Source organism: Pieris rapae, chromosome 6 (assembly GCF_905147795.1).
Source record: "Pieris rapae chromosome 6, ilPieRapa1.1, whole genome shotgun sequence".
Taxonomy (NCBI): Eukaryota; Metazoa; Arthropoda; class Insecta; order Lepidoptera; family Pieridae; genus Pieris; species Pieris rapae.
The window spans coordinates 475,611-488,806 of record NC_059514.1 but is presented as its reverse complement, the minus strand read 5'-3'; positions in this window follow the sequence as shown (position 1 = coordinate 488,806).

The following is a 13,196-nucleotide window of genomic DNA, read 5'->3' as shown; positions in this document are numbered from 1 at the left end:
AGCCTGATATTAAGCTAAACTATCTAGAAGCTCAAGGCTTTGTCTGCACTGCTATCAATATATTTTTATATCCCTAGTAAGTAGAGTTTGAGGCAGTGTTATCTTGCTATAAGTCTATGTTAATTATGTATTATAGTTTGTTGTATCTGTATTATAGTGTTCTAAACGAATTAATAAGTGGAGATCAGCTTAAAGTTATTCCGACGAATAAAGATATAATGTAACAGTCATAGGAGCCTGGCCCTAACGGTCAGTAGTTAAACAGGAGTTGGGAGTCAGTAAGGAGAAAGAAGAACATCCACAAAATAAATACAATTACGAATAATAATAATGTAACAATTATAATTACTTATTATTAGTTTACACGTGAAATATAATCGTATAACTACTAAATTTAGGGTTATATAATCAACACATTTATATGGTGAACTTTGATGTTCTATAACTTGTATGGCTTTTAATAGGTTCGGTTCCCGGTGAAACCATAATAATTTAGACTTTAAAAATACGAAAGAAACAAAGGAATGCTATTTTTCCTACTGAAGTTACGGGCTACAAAACAAATGACTGAATTAAATGAGTTTTCATATAAAAACAATATACAATAATTACAAGTCACATAAAGTATAGCTAAAGTTAAACAATTCCGAATAATGTGACGTAGCTCAAACAGCACCTAAACAAATAATATCAAAACGAGTACGATAAAAATTTGCGATGTAAATTATTCCAGTGGTTCCTTATTTAATTAAATCTTTCTCTCTTTAAACTCTCTGCGTCTTGTATTCGAAATGATAAAGATTTTGAAGTGACCGAAATATGATCTAAAAGAGATTATTGAACAGTACTTACAGTAAATTAAGCAATTTCAAAACAGAAAAAAGTGATATTTGTTTTGATTAAATCGGATTTTAAAAGTTCAAACTTTGTTTTATGACTAAATACAAATAGATTGCGTAATTAAAAGTCTCATTATGGGTTTGTATATATAAGTGTTATGAAAAAAAAACGAATACATTACGTAGGATATTTGTGGCAGACTAACAGATAAAATGTATTCCTAAACAAACAGAATTCTCTGATGAAATACCCGCTACTGTTCCTGGTCCCTTGTTTGAGTAGCTGATGAAAAATGCACTTCACTCTGCTGCGAGAATTTTTACACCTAAATTAAGTAAAACACCTCTGTTGAAAGGTTCCCAGATTGTGGAACTAAAACACAGTGTAGTGGATAAAAAATACAGTAGATATATTACAAAACGAAACCTTAGTGTATGGAGAGGGAAAGGGATCAAGAATTGAGACAAAGGCGTGATTTGTTTTTTTAAAGGTTTTTTAAGGTATTTAAAAAAATAAGAATCAAGTAGCGCATATGCAATGACTGGTATAGGCTGCGGTAGCTATCTATAAGAGTAATTTCGTAGCCTCGATTACCAACAAAGAAACAGATATGCATAAACTTTGTTTCTGCTACCTACAGTTTTTCGTGAGAGGAGAAGAGTTGGAATTCTATATCTACTGAAGTTACCGAGAAAGGGGAATCACTAGTTGAGCGTGTTATTAGATATTCTGTCGGCCCTCGGGTATTCAGAATTCTAGTGATTTTTCATTTCTCTAGCGATGTTTGTCGAAGACTATGCTGTATTTACGTTGTGAAGAATGTGAAAGCGTAATAAATGCTAAGCGCTATATTCCAGAATGTATAATATGCATAAATGAGACGGATTTATTTATAATGAAACTATGACTAATAATAATATTAAAAACCTTTCTATTATTTGATTCTTATTAGATATCTCTGTGCCCTTTTTTGGCAAAGATCTCTCCCAAATCTCTCCATTCCTGTCGGAACTATACCACTTTCTGGCATATTCCACCTGCTGTTACTAACATAAAAATCCTAATTTGATCAACGCTTGTGCCCTTGTCTTGTAGTTTTGTGGGTTACTACTTACTAAGCAACTTTTATAATACGACTATTTAGCCATTTAAAATGTAAATGTTTAAAGAACTTTATTTCTCATTACAAAAAAATACATGAGAAACTTTATATTAATATGTTTATTATACATGTGTTTATTATATCAGTTTTACATTCCGACCCATTGGTGCCGACGATATAGTTAGAATATTTAGAACTATTGATATTAAGAACACTACCGATCTTTGGGGTATTTCTGTAAAAATAATTAGTAGCATAATTGATATAATTGCCCCCCATCTAGCTATAATTTTCAACAATTGTATTGAAAGTGGGGAGTTTCCCGATCTTATGAAACATAGTAAAGTAATTCCTTTATTTAAAGCAGGTAATATGTCCGACCCCAGTAACTTTAGACCTATTTCCGTACTACCTACCTGTAGTAAAATCTTTGAAAAAACTATATTAAATCAACTTGTAAGTCATTTTAACGCAAACAAATTATTACACAATAATCAGTTCGGTTTTACCAAGGGTCGCTCGACAGCCGATGCCGGCGTTGAGTTATATAGATATATAGTTAAGGCTTGGGAGGAGTCGCATGACGCCTTAGGTGTTTTCTGCGACTTATCCAAAGCATTTGATTGTGTCCAACACGAGACCTTAATCGGGAAACTCCGCCACTATGGCATCAAGAATACGGCACTGAATCTTCTGACTTCGTACTTACATGGTAGAACTCAGAAGGTCGAAGTGAATGAAGGTAAGAGGTCCTCTGGGTCGGCAGTGGATATGGGGGTACCACAGGGCTCAATTCTTGGCCCTTTCCTCTTTCTTGTTTATATAAATGATCTACCTTTCATGGTAGAGAAAAAACATCAGATAGTTTTGTTTGCAGATGATACGTCCTTGATTTTTAAAAATCAAAAGACAAATAACCAATTTTGACGATGTGAACAACGCTCTCTCTTCGATTGTCCATTGGTTTAGTATGAATAACCTTCTGCTTAATGCTCAAAAAAACGAAATGCATTAAATTTTGTGCAAGAAATGCGAGGGTTATGGGTACTAGACCAATTATAAATAATGAGGAATTGAATCTGGATGATACAACTGCATTTCTTGGGATCACCTTGGATTCAAAACTTCAGTGGTCCCCTCATATCAACGGATTGGCGAAGAGACTTAGTTCTGCAGCTTACGCGGTTAAAAAAATTCGCTCACTGACTGATGTCGATACAGCTAAACTTGTTTATTTTAGTTACTTTCACAGCTTAATGACTTATGGCTTATTGTTATGGGGTCACGCTGCTGATGTCGAATCTGTTTTCATTCTGCAGAAGAGGGCTATTCGTGCAATCTATAATTTAAAATGTAGGGAATCTCTCAGAGATAAATTCAAGGAAATTAATATACTTACCTTTCCCTCGCAATATATTTATGAAAATATTATGTTTGTATACAAAAATAGTGATAAATATACTAGATTAGAACATACGCACAATGTCAATACTCGGAACAAACGCAGGCTGCAATTTCCCCGTACTAGACTATGTAAAGTTAGTAATTCTTTTTTGGGGAAAGGGATACTCTTCTTTAATAAAATCCCAGAGGCTCTTTTATCTCTGCCTTTTAATAAATTTAAGAAATGTATTAAAGAAAAGCTGTGTAAAAAGGCTTACTATAAAGTTATTGATTATCTAGTTGATAAAAGGGCCTGGGACTAGTGCTGGGCAGGCTGCCTCTAATTAATTTGATATATTTGTTTTAAATATTGTTTGATGATTTGCTTTTTTAAAAGAGTACCGAGAGTTTTTTACGCCGGCTTTTTCTCTCGGCCTACACCCTCTGTCTTTGCCGATGAGTAGGGATGCCTACAAGTTTGAATTGATTGACGTGGAATAAGTGATACAGAGACACACCAATATTGCAAATTTTACATGGTTATTGATTAAATAATTGCACATACCTAATAGACTTCTTCAAATAATTTGTGTGCGGCTTCAGCAAGATAAGCAAAATGTAATCTGTTTAAATAAACGTACGTACAGTACGAGCTATTGAGTCAGAATAATATTAAAATAACTTAAATCCCAGACAGGGATATGTCATACTTATACTATGTACTTAGTTAATTTCTTTTACACAGTATAATAAGTGTGTTTTATATAATTGTGGTATAAGTAATGTGTTTTTACAGTTTAGCCGTTAAATATATTAGTTATACGTAGATTTCACGAACAAGTTTTTTTTACGTAAAAAGAAAAAAAAGCGGCTGTGCCCTAGAAAATATTGAAATGTTTACATAATTTGTTACAATGTACATATGTAAAATAAAGATACAAAAGGAATTTTTCACAAAGTGCATGCGCTGTTTCAATTAAAATATTTTGTGCAAAACAAATGCAACTGTTAAATCCAACGAAGCCTTTACAATATTTTATTTTAAAGCCTTCGTTAAGCCTCCAAAAGTAACGTAACTGTTTGATCTCGGCACTCTGAAAAATTACAATTTTGACCTTTTGTTGGTAATTTGCATTATTTTAAATGTAATGCGGTTTGAAATTAGAACCTTTGTGTTTCAGATTATGGAAATAAGAAGCGAAAATTCCTATTCCATGTTAATTATCTTTACTGTTCAATAATACGCGTGCGGATTTGGGATTACGTGGACCTTACATAGAAATTGATCACGGCCACAGAAACGCGTCATACTTGAAACATCATACTTGAAACATACGAATACAAACAGTATTTCCCGATCTATTGATTCTGAGATACTGAAAATATCAAGATAGATTCTCACAAACGCATACAATTGCCATGCTAATAAATTTTATAAAGCATGAGTGAATTTCGCCTCGTATACACAATATAATATGTAGTTGAGTAACTAACGTAAAACATACGTTTAATTGTTAATTTCAAGACAATAATCTACAAAAACATCTAATCCTGAATTTATAAATAACATGATATATGATTCTTGTTAATCTTCTGCAAATGCGAATTCGCGGAATTGTCATAATTAAAAAAAACCCTTTGTCCTTTGAAACTGTAAATTCACGCATCTTATAATGCATAGTGACATATATAAACATGAATCCGGAAAATAAACTCTACTACGACCGTAACTGAAATCTTATATTACCGAGCTGAGTGTTCATTTTCATAAAATATGTGAGAAATATGTTACATTACCTAGTTTTCCCTATTCCACAGCGTTTTTCGCTGTTAGAATAATATTGTTGTAAATGGCGAACAGTGTATTTGCAACTTGTTGGATTTGTGACCTTGTTTAACATTTTCAACTTTAGTGATTTTTAATTGATTACAAACATTATTTAATATGATGAATCTCTACAACTGTAGAACAATTTTTTCTGTCATCATTTAAGCAGTGTCTGCCTATCTAACTGTCGGTGACAGGTCCACAATGATAAATAAACAAATATTAATTGTAAGGCTCAGCTAAAATAATACTAGTACATAGCTTGTCTCAGCAATCGTAGCGTGTTGTGCAATACTGCATTACTCACTGTAGTGTTTTCAAATACTAAAAGAAAGAGACAGCACCAAGGCACGATATTTTGTTGTGTACACTCATTGTATCTTCCTACCCTGTGAATTATATTGGTTGCCGCCGGAGGTTTTAAAAGGCCAGTTCTATAAGCTATTTTAATTAAAATAAAATTCAAACGATTGTTTGCATATGTATTATAGCACTATTTTACCGCATCTTTAAGAGAGTAACTATAGAAAAAAGAACATAATAATATATAAAAACCTACTATTGCTGTTTAGCTCCCATGCTATATTTAAAGTAAATGTGCGTTAAGTAAAAATAAAAAAAAATATATTTTAGTTATTATATTTTAAGGTAAGTTTATGTTTAAGACGTGTAAAGAAAATTATAAATTTGTCTTCTTATTAAACTACAAATATAATATTATACATTTGAATAAATAATTAATTTTGACTATTTATCTATCTATCGGCAATCGGTTACTTATTTCAACATAGGCCTCCTCTCATTTTTCCATCCGTGGCATTCTCTTGCGGTGTGCTGCCTTTTTTGTATCATATAAATCCACATTTATATGATATAAAAAAGGTAGCGGGTTCAATGTGGATTCAAACCGCTAGAACTTACTTTATATCCAGTTGTAGGCTTGTTCTACTTATTTTAAGCAGATAAATATTGAATAAAAACAAACAAAATCGTAGCCTAACCTAACCAAATACAAAACGAAATAAAGGTAAAATCAACAGTGAAATTAGGTTAAATCAGAATTTCACGAGCGCCATAATTTGATTATAACCCACTCGGCCTGATTAATAATGCTCTTATAAAGAAAGGTTTCATATTAAGCCCTTCATATTTGATTGTGGAACGTTAATGTAGATTTTGACTTGGAATTATGATTTATTTACATAATTTTGTATGTGAACCTTATAAGAGTTTTAAATCGTTCATTTTATATGCTTCGCGGATTCTAGGTATAAGTATTTATGACTGTCTCACCAGCATAATACTCGAAAGAACTAATCTAACGTACGCAGATAAACGACTTCTTGTATGGAAATTATATTCGTTTTAACAACAAACTCCCAAGCGAAACTAAAGAATTATCACTGAATAAATTGAAAACTGTCGTTAAACGTGAATTAATGAATAAAGTTTTTATAATGTTGATGATTATTTCAATTATATTAATCCTTGAGATTGATTTGTTTCAGTTTAAACGATTTCTATGTCTTAAGCTTGAAAGAGAGTGGCGGAGAGTTTCTTGCCAGTTCTTTTAGCCAGGTCTACGCTTCGGCTGGTCATTTGCGAACTGGTAGTAAATGTAAATTTATAATCAATTTCACATCTTTTCTGTTGACGTTCATAATTATACTTGTTTACCCTTATTAATAAAGGTATTTTGATATTGAATGAATAAATAAATAATTATAAATACAGACATCAAAGAAACATGAAAGTATATATTAATAATAAGAAATAAAATGTTTTTTACAGAGGTTGAGGCAGTTTGTAGTTCTTTAAACGAATAGTCTAATTGTACTCTTTTAACTAAAGTATAGTTCAATTAGATTATTTATTTTGTAATCCTACAGCTAACATAAATATAGATTTAACAAATAACGATTCAAACATAATATTTATAAACAATTTCATACATTGACAAAAGGGAAAAAAAATAAAGTAAGAAATACCGAAATAGGTATTGTGTGATGGTTTAGTGGTGTTGCACGTGAGGTGTGTATGTGGGGTGTGCTCCTGATGCAGGTGATCGCTATGGATAGAATTAATGCTCCTTTTGGGCATTTCGATTTTTTCTGTGAAATTTGTTTACGCTGTGATGAAAAGAGAGAGATTTATTAAGAATTTTTAAAATATTGCAAAAATCGCAATAGCATGTTTTTCGACTGCTTTAAATCCAAGAGCTTGTGTGCAATTGTAAAACTAAAGTTACAAAGAGAGAACAGACATCAGCTCTTCATACGTTTTAAAGCTACTGCAAAGTAACTGATGTCAAAATGGCCTAACATTTTATCTGACAATTTCACCGAATGCTCTTGCAAAGAGTACTCAGTCAATGTTTTGGCGAAATAGAATGCACAAACAGTTTCTATCGTGCCTTCAACTAGGGCTGTCAAAAGTTTTTGGAAATTTAAATTATGTTCATGTAAATTTATCTGGGGGCTCGGGAGTGCGCCTTCTAAGTCGAGTACAGCAGAACCATACTTTTCTCTGACCAGTTCTGGATATTGTCGATCTCTTAATCTTACCAACTAGTATAAGATTTTAGAAATAAATAGATCTTATAAAGATTGGTTTTACCCGCATATGGTATGTAAAAAATAGCTGCAATAAATGCTAGCAAATTTAGCTATTTAGCTATTTTTTAAACATATGTTTTGGGGTTGTTAAAGAAGACAACCAGGTTTTGCATTTGAAAAAAATTATTTTTACATTAGTGTTTTTACTTTATTATACTTGGTTATAATAAAACAGAAACGAATAGCATAAAAATTATAAGGGGTGCAACGGGTGGCCAAATGACTAATAAGCGATCTCTTCCAGGACAACCTAGTAAGGAAAACACTACCAAAATAATATTAAAAGTGAAAGAACTCTTTTATATTGGGTAAAATTGACAGCCCTACAGGATGCCGCATACATATTTCAAGGTATTGCTTCCTTGCGGCTGCACTGTCAGCCCGTGTACTAGTAAATAAGTAAAAATTCACCGACCAGAGCTATGAAACATTTAGAGCTCGCGCCGCGCCCGCCGGCTGTTTTACATTTTCCGAATATTGCACGGAACGATTATATGGATATGGCGTCTAGGTAATTAATACTACTTCCTAATTTATATTCTTATTAATAATCAGAAATTTATAGGAGAAATAGATCACCACCACTATGTGGTGCCAGCTGCCGGTAGTGACCGGCCGGCAATTTCCCTCTGGCACTGAGTGTTCATGTGCGTATCATGACAGTATCACTAAAATCAGATGAGCTCGAAGCTTTCCCCCTGTTCTTTAAAAAATACTTTAGGCTAGCACTGTAGAACAGATATTATTAATGAAATGAAAGCAAAAAGGCTTTTGGGACTTACATGGATACAACTTATTATTTTTAACAACAAAAGCTATCTTTACATATTATTAATGCGGCAACTTACGTGTAAATCACATACAAAGAAACACACAACAAACATAAAGAAGAAAACAAAATAAAAACTTCGGTAATATTAAAATATTTCATAATATATGCAATCATCGTGTCTTTTAATTAGACATAGACATAGAATTAATAAAATGGACGTATTCAAGTATTATTTCCTATGTTCATATCACAAGTATACTTTTTTGTTAGAACCTATTATAATTATCTTCATGTTATATCCACATATTGCTCTTGTACTTGTAATTTACGCGGCCGTCTAGCAAATATTTGATATCGGCGCTGCTCGACATTCCGCCATACCGTCCGACCACCAAATGCACCTTCAAATTATATTAGTTCGGCCTAAACTCAGCAATTCGTTCAATATTATACATTCACAATCAAAAGCTAAAAAACAGAATAATTCATAATATAACCAATGGCTACAAAAGGTTCGTGGTGTATGTATTTAATGTGGATTCAGTTTGGGCAATTAGACGCTCATTTGGTCCGGTGTGAGTCCTGGCTAATTCAACCAACCTAGCTCCTTCCAGAAGCTAAGAAGTTTTCTGGGCACTTCAAACGCTTCAAGGAGCGACCTTACTGCACTGAGGATTTATGTTCGTTGGGAAGATACATCATGGTTGCATTCTTATTGGTTAGAACATTTTTGCGAATCTTTTAGAGTTTGTGTTCTGTACTTGTAAATATATATATATATATTATCTAAAGAAACTGCGTATTTTTTTTTCTTAAATGAAAAGACACATTCACCTAGTTGAAGGTACTTACGAATTCCTAACATCTATAAATTTGAACATAGTTTCTATTCGTCTGTGATTATAAGTGTTAGCTGTAAGCTAATATTAAACGCTTCTAGGATCTAAGTCTATTCATATCTTACATCTCTATTTGAAACGTAATGCAGATAAGATACGATCAGTGATAACTAGTTTTAATAGTCTGAAATTCTCTTTCTTATGTACTGAACTAAGTTGGTACAATAATAGAAAAAAGAGAGAATCCAGAGATAATAAATTTAAAATTCAATTAATGTTTTGAGGGTTGAAGTTTACGTGCTATTTGTGATATTTATTACTTTTCGACCCTTGTTATCTGATGATTAATTGAACTGAACATGGGAAAAAGGCCTAACATATAGAATTTTTTTAGAATAGGTAGGGTAATTAGAAATATTGTTTTAATATGTCTTATAAAGGAATTGGGTAAAACAATCTTAACCTATAATTCTTAATTTCACAATTTAATATAATTAAATCATACGTAACATAAACTGGTGGTGAAAGGGTGAGTATTGCGCATTTGGCTCTCAAAGTACAACAGATGATGACTGTCTTTGCCATTTTCCAAGTGACACATTACCATCACTTGATCATAATTTCCTACAAAAAAAATAAGATACACTGTCTCTATTCAACACAGGAAACTAGAAAACATTTTCATTGAGGGCGACCTATACGACTTTGCGTTTCAGCAGGCAAACCCTGAAATAACTCATATGTTTAATTACAATTTAAAAGTCCTACTTTCGAGCAATTAGAATACCAAACTTGCTATTTACTCAACATATCGCTGTAGTAATTGCACTGGAGAATAACAAAAGGAAAAACTATTAAAACGTGAAAACACGCAACACTGCAGCTTTCCACTTAATTTATGTACACATATAATGTACATTCATATTAGTGTAGGTTGTTAAACTCTTACGTTTATTACAAAAATTGTGTTAAAATCTTTATATATGTGCTACTAAGTTTTCTTTAGTATGTCAGCATGAAGCGGTAGCTGTCAAACACCCCCGTGCCTGCTGATACGTAGCCATATGTCACATAAGAACAATATCTTTAGGCGGCTTTTATAAAGTTGCTCAACTTTGGTGGGACACGAATGTTGAAGAGATGTGACATGATGTCTGTTCGTTCTTTATTGTTCTGAAGGTTAATCAATAACTCAAGGAGCGAGATAAGTATTGTTGCAATTCGAAAATCCTTCGCACTGACTTTATCAAGAGCGGAAGAAATAGTCTTTGGCAAACGAAGAAATATTTATATTATATTGGCTAATATTTATGAGCTGTTCCTAGATATTTTTGGCAAAGGTCCATTTGCTTTTTACGTTTTCCAACTTCGTGTTCTGTAATGTATAATTTACGGGACGGGGCGGCAATGTGCGATTTCGGCCAGTTTATCAATGTACAAATAAGGTACTGCAGAATGGGAAATAATAGGTTTACAGCAGAAAACATGAACTAAGTATAATTTCCGGTTTATTGCTTAAGTTTATGTTGTACTTACTTTAAAATTTCTATACAGTATGCATTAGTTGCGGTTATTTTAATGATTAAAATTTTGTCAATTGTTATTATTTGTAAACTTTAGATATAAGTTAATAATAATCTACTTGCTCTGCAATCTTTTTTTATAGATTTGAAAAACAAGTATGCCTGATACATGCCGTTTATTAGACCTAGGACATCGTTTCTTAACTATTTTTGTATGTTGCAACTCACGAAAGCGTCAAAAAAATTAAATTTAGCAGTCTTGAGACCCCGTTACTGTAAAATTATAATAATATGTCCGTACTCGCTATTTTTAACGAAACTTTTGTACCGATATGTAGTTTGTATTTATTGTCTTAAAATAAACTTTAGAAACGATTTTCTAGGATATTGGTGCATAACTGGTGTTGATATGCAGACCTATATTTAGAAAAAAAGAAAGCAATCAATATTTATAAGTATTATAAGGACCACATTACACATACAATCAGTAATATGTAATTAAACAAATAAAAAGATCCCAGTGTCACAATTTGCCATGCTATTGTTTAAAGTTATGTGTAAATATTTGTTACTATTTGAAATAAATTCAGCAAAGCAAAATCTACTGACAGTAATCCACAGAGCAAAGAATATCCTTAATAAAATATAAATAGAATCTTAAATTACTATAAAAGGATCCCGCGGGAACTTGCTGAGATTCAGACAAGCTTAGATTCTGAAGAGAAAATTATTAAGCGGGAATCTCGAGTCTTGGGAAAATTTGCGTAATCCAATATTGTGTGAGATCTCTACGTTGTATGCACTTAGAATACCTACCTATTACATACAAGTTATTCTTTGGCTATTCACTTATCTGATACGTGAAAAACGCGCTTATTTTTTTATGACTGCTGAAATGAAACCAGACCTGTCATGGTAGAAATTATATACAAAAAATGTTTAAATACTATTTAATATGATTTAACTTATTTCTGGCTATGGTGGACGACTACGAATACTATTCGAATACGGTTAATATATACAATGGTATTTATCATTTATAGACAATTATATTTGTACTATTATCAACCGATATATACAAACATTTATAAAATAAATGAGTTAGGCAATCATTAAACACTAAAATAAGCAAACTCAGTTTTTTATTTACTTAGGACAAGATTTATTTACAAAATAATGTTAAAATTTAGTTATTTATTTATTGCTATAAAATGTTGTCATATAATACAAAAAATATTAAAATAATCTTATGTATCGCATGCATTTCAGCGTTTTTCAGTGTTGCATTTGCTTTGAACGATCCTGTGGCCACGAAGTTGCTTACAGGGTTTTTAATTTGTTCTTGTAGGAGAGTTTTAATCCCCACTGTCGGGCTAAGTTACCCAGTTGCTCTTAGTAAGTGAATCTCAGGGGTTAAATTTCAATTACAATGTAGACATAGTTTTTTTCAATAACTATATGACTAAATACTGCGCTATCTTCATACCAATCTAGAGCTCTCTACTATACGAAATCCTTTATATGTAAAACTTGCAGACATAGTACTACTATATATCTAGCACAAAGATTTAAATTTAAAATAAACATCGAATATCTCCAAGAAATAACGTAATCGAATGAGAATGAGCGAGTAATACGTGAAAATGAACCTTTTAAAATCGTGACATAATCCGTAATACAATACTCCATATTCAAAGAACAAACGTGCCAACAGTGCCAAGTTAAACATTCAGTTTTGAACGTAGTCAAGTTAAATTCACGACTAGCCGGGTGGAAATATCCAGCCATAATTCGGCCTCTTAATAACCGGATCCGACCGGTTTCAGCCGCTACGAATCAGGGTTTTCAACCAGAAATTAAATTAAAGGAAATCTTGGGACTAAATGGTTTAAAAATTAAATAATAATAATAAAAATATGCAAAACCGCAATCAAACCCGTTGGATAGTATTGATTCAAAATATACGAAAAAAATTCAATAAAGAGCATATGCGTAACCAAAATTAATTTAAATTTAATTAACTTAATTTCGATAAATTGATATAAAGTATGGATATTATTATATTTTAAATATATATAAATTGTTTTAGATTAATATTTGGCAATTCAGCTACAGAAGTTTTTTTATTAAAAATATAATAAATTACAATATTATATTTTAATAAAAATAACTAAAATACTGATAAAACTAAAAATCACTCAGTCAATAAAATAAAGGTGCGGCAGGTTTTGGTTATTACTGAAATACATATTTTATAACATTGACGGCAGTAATTTAAATTATGTTTATAAGTA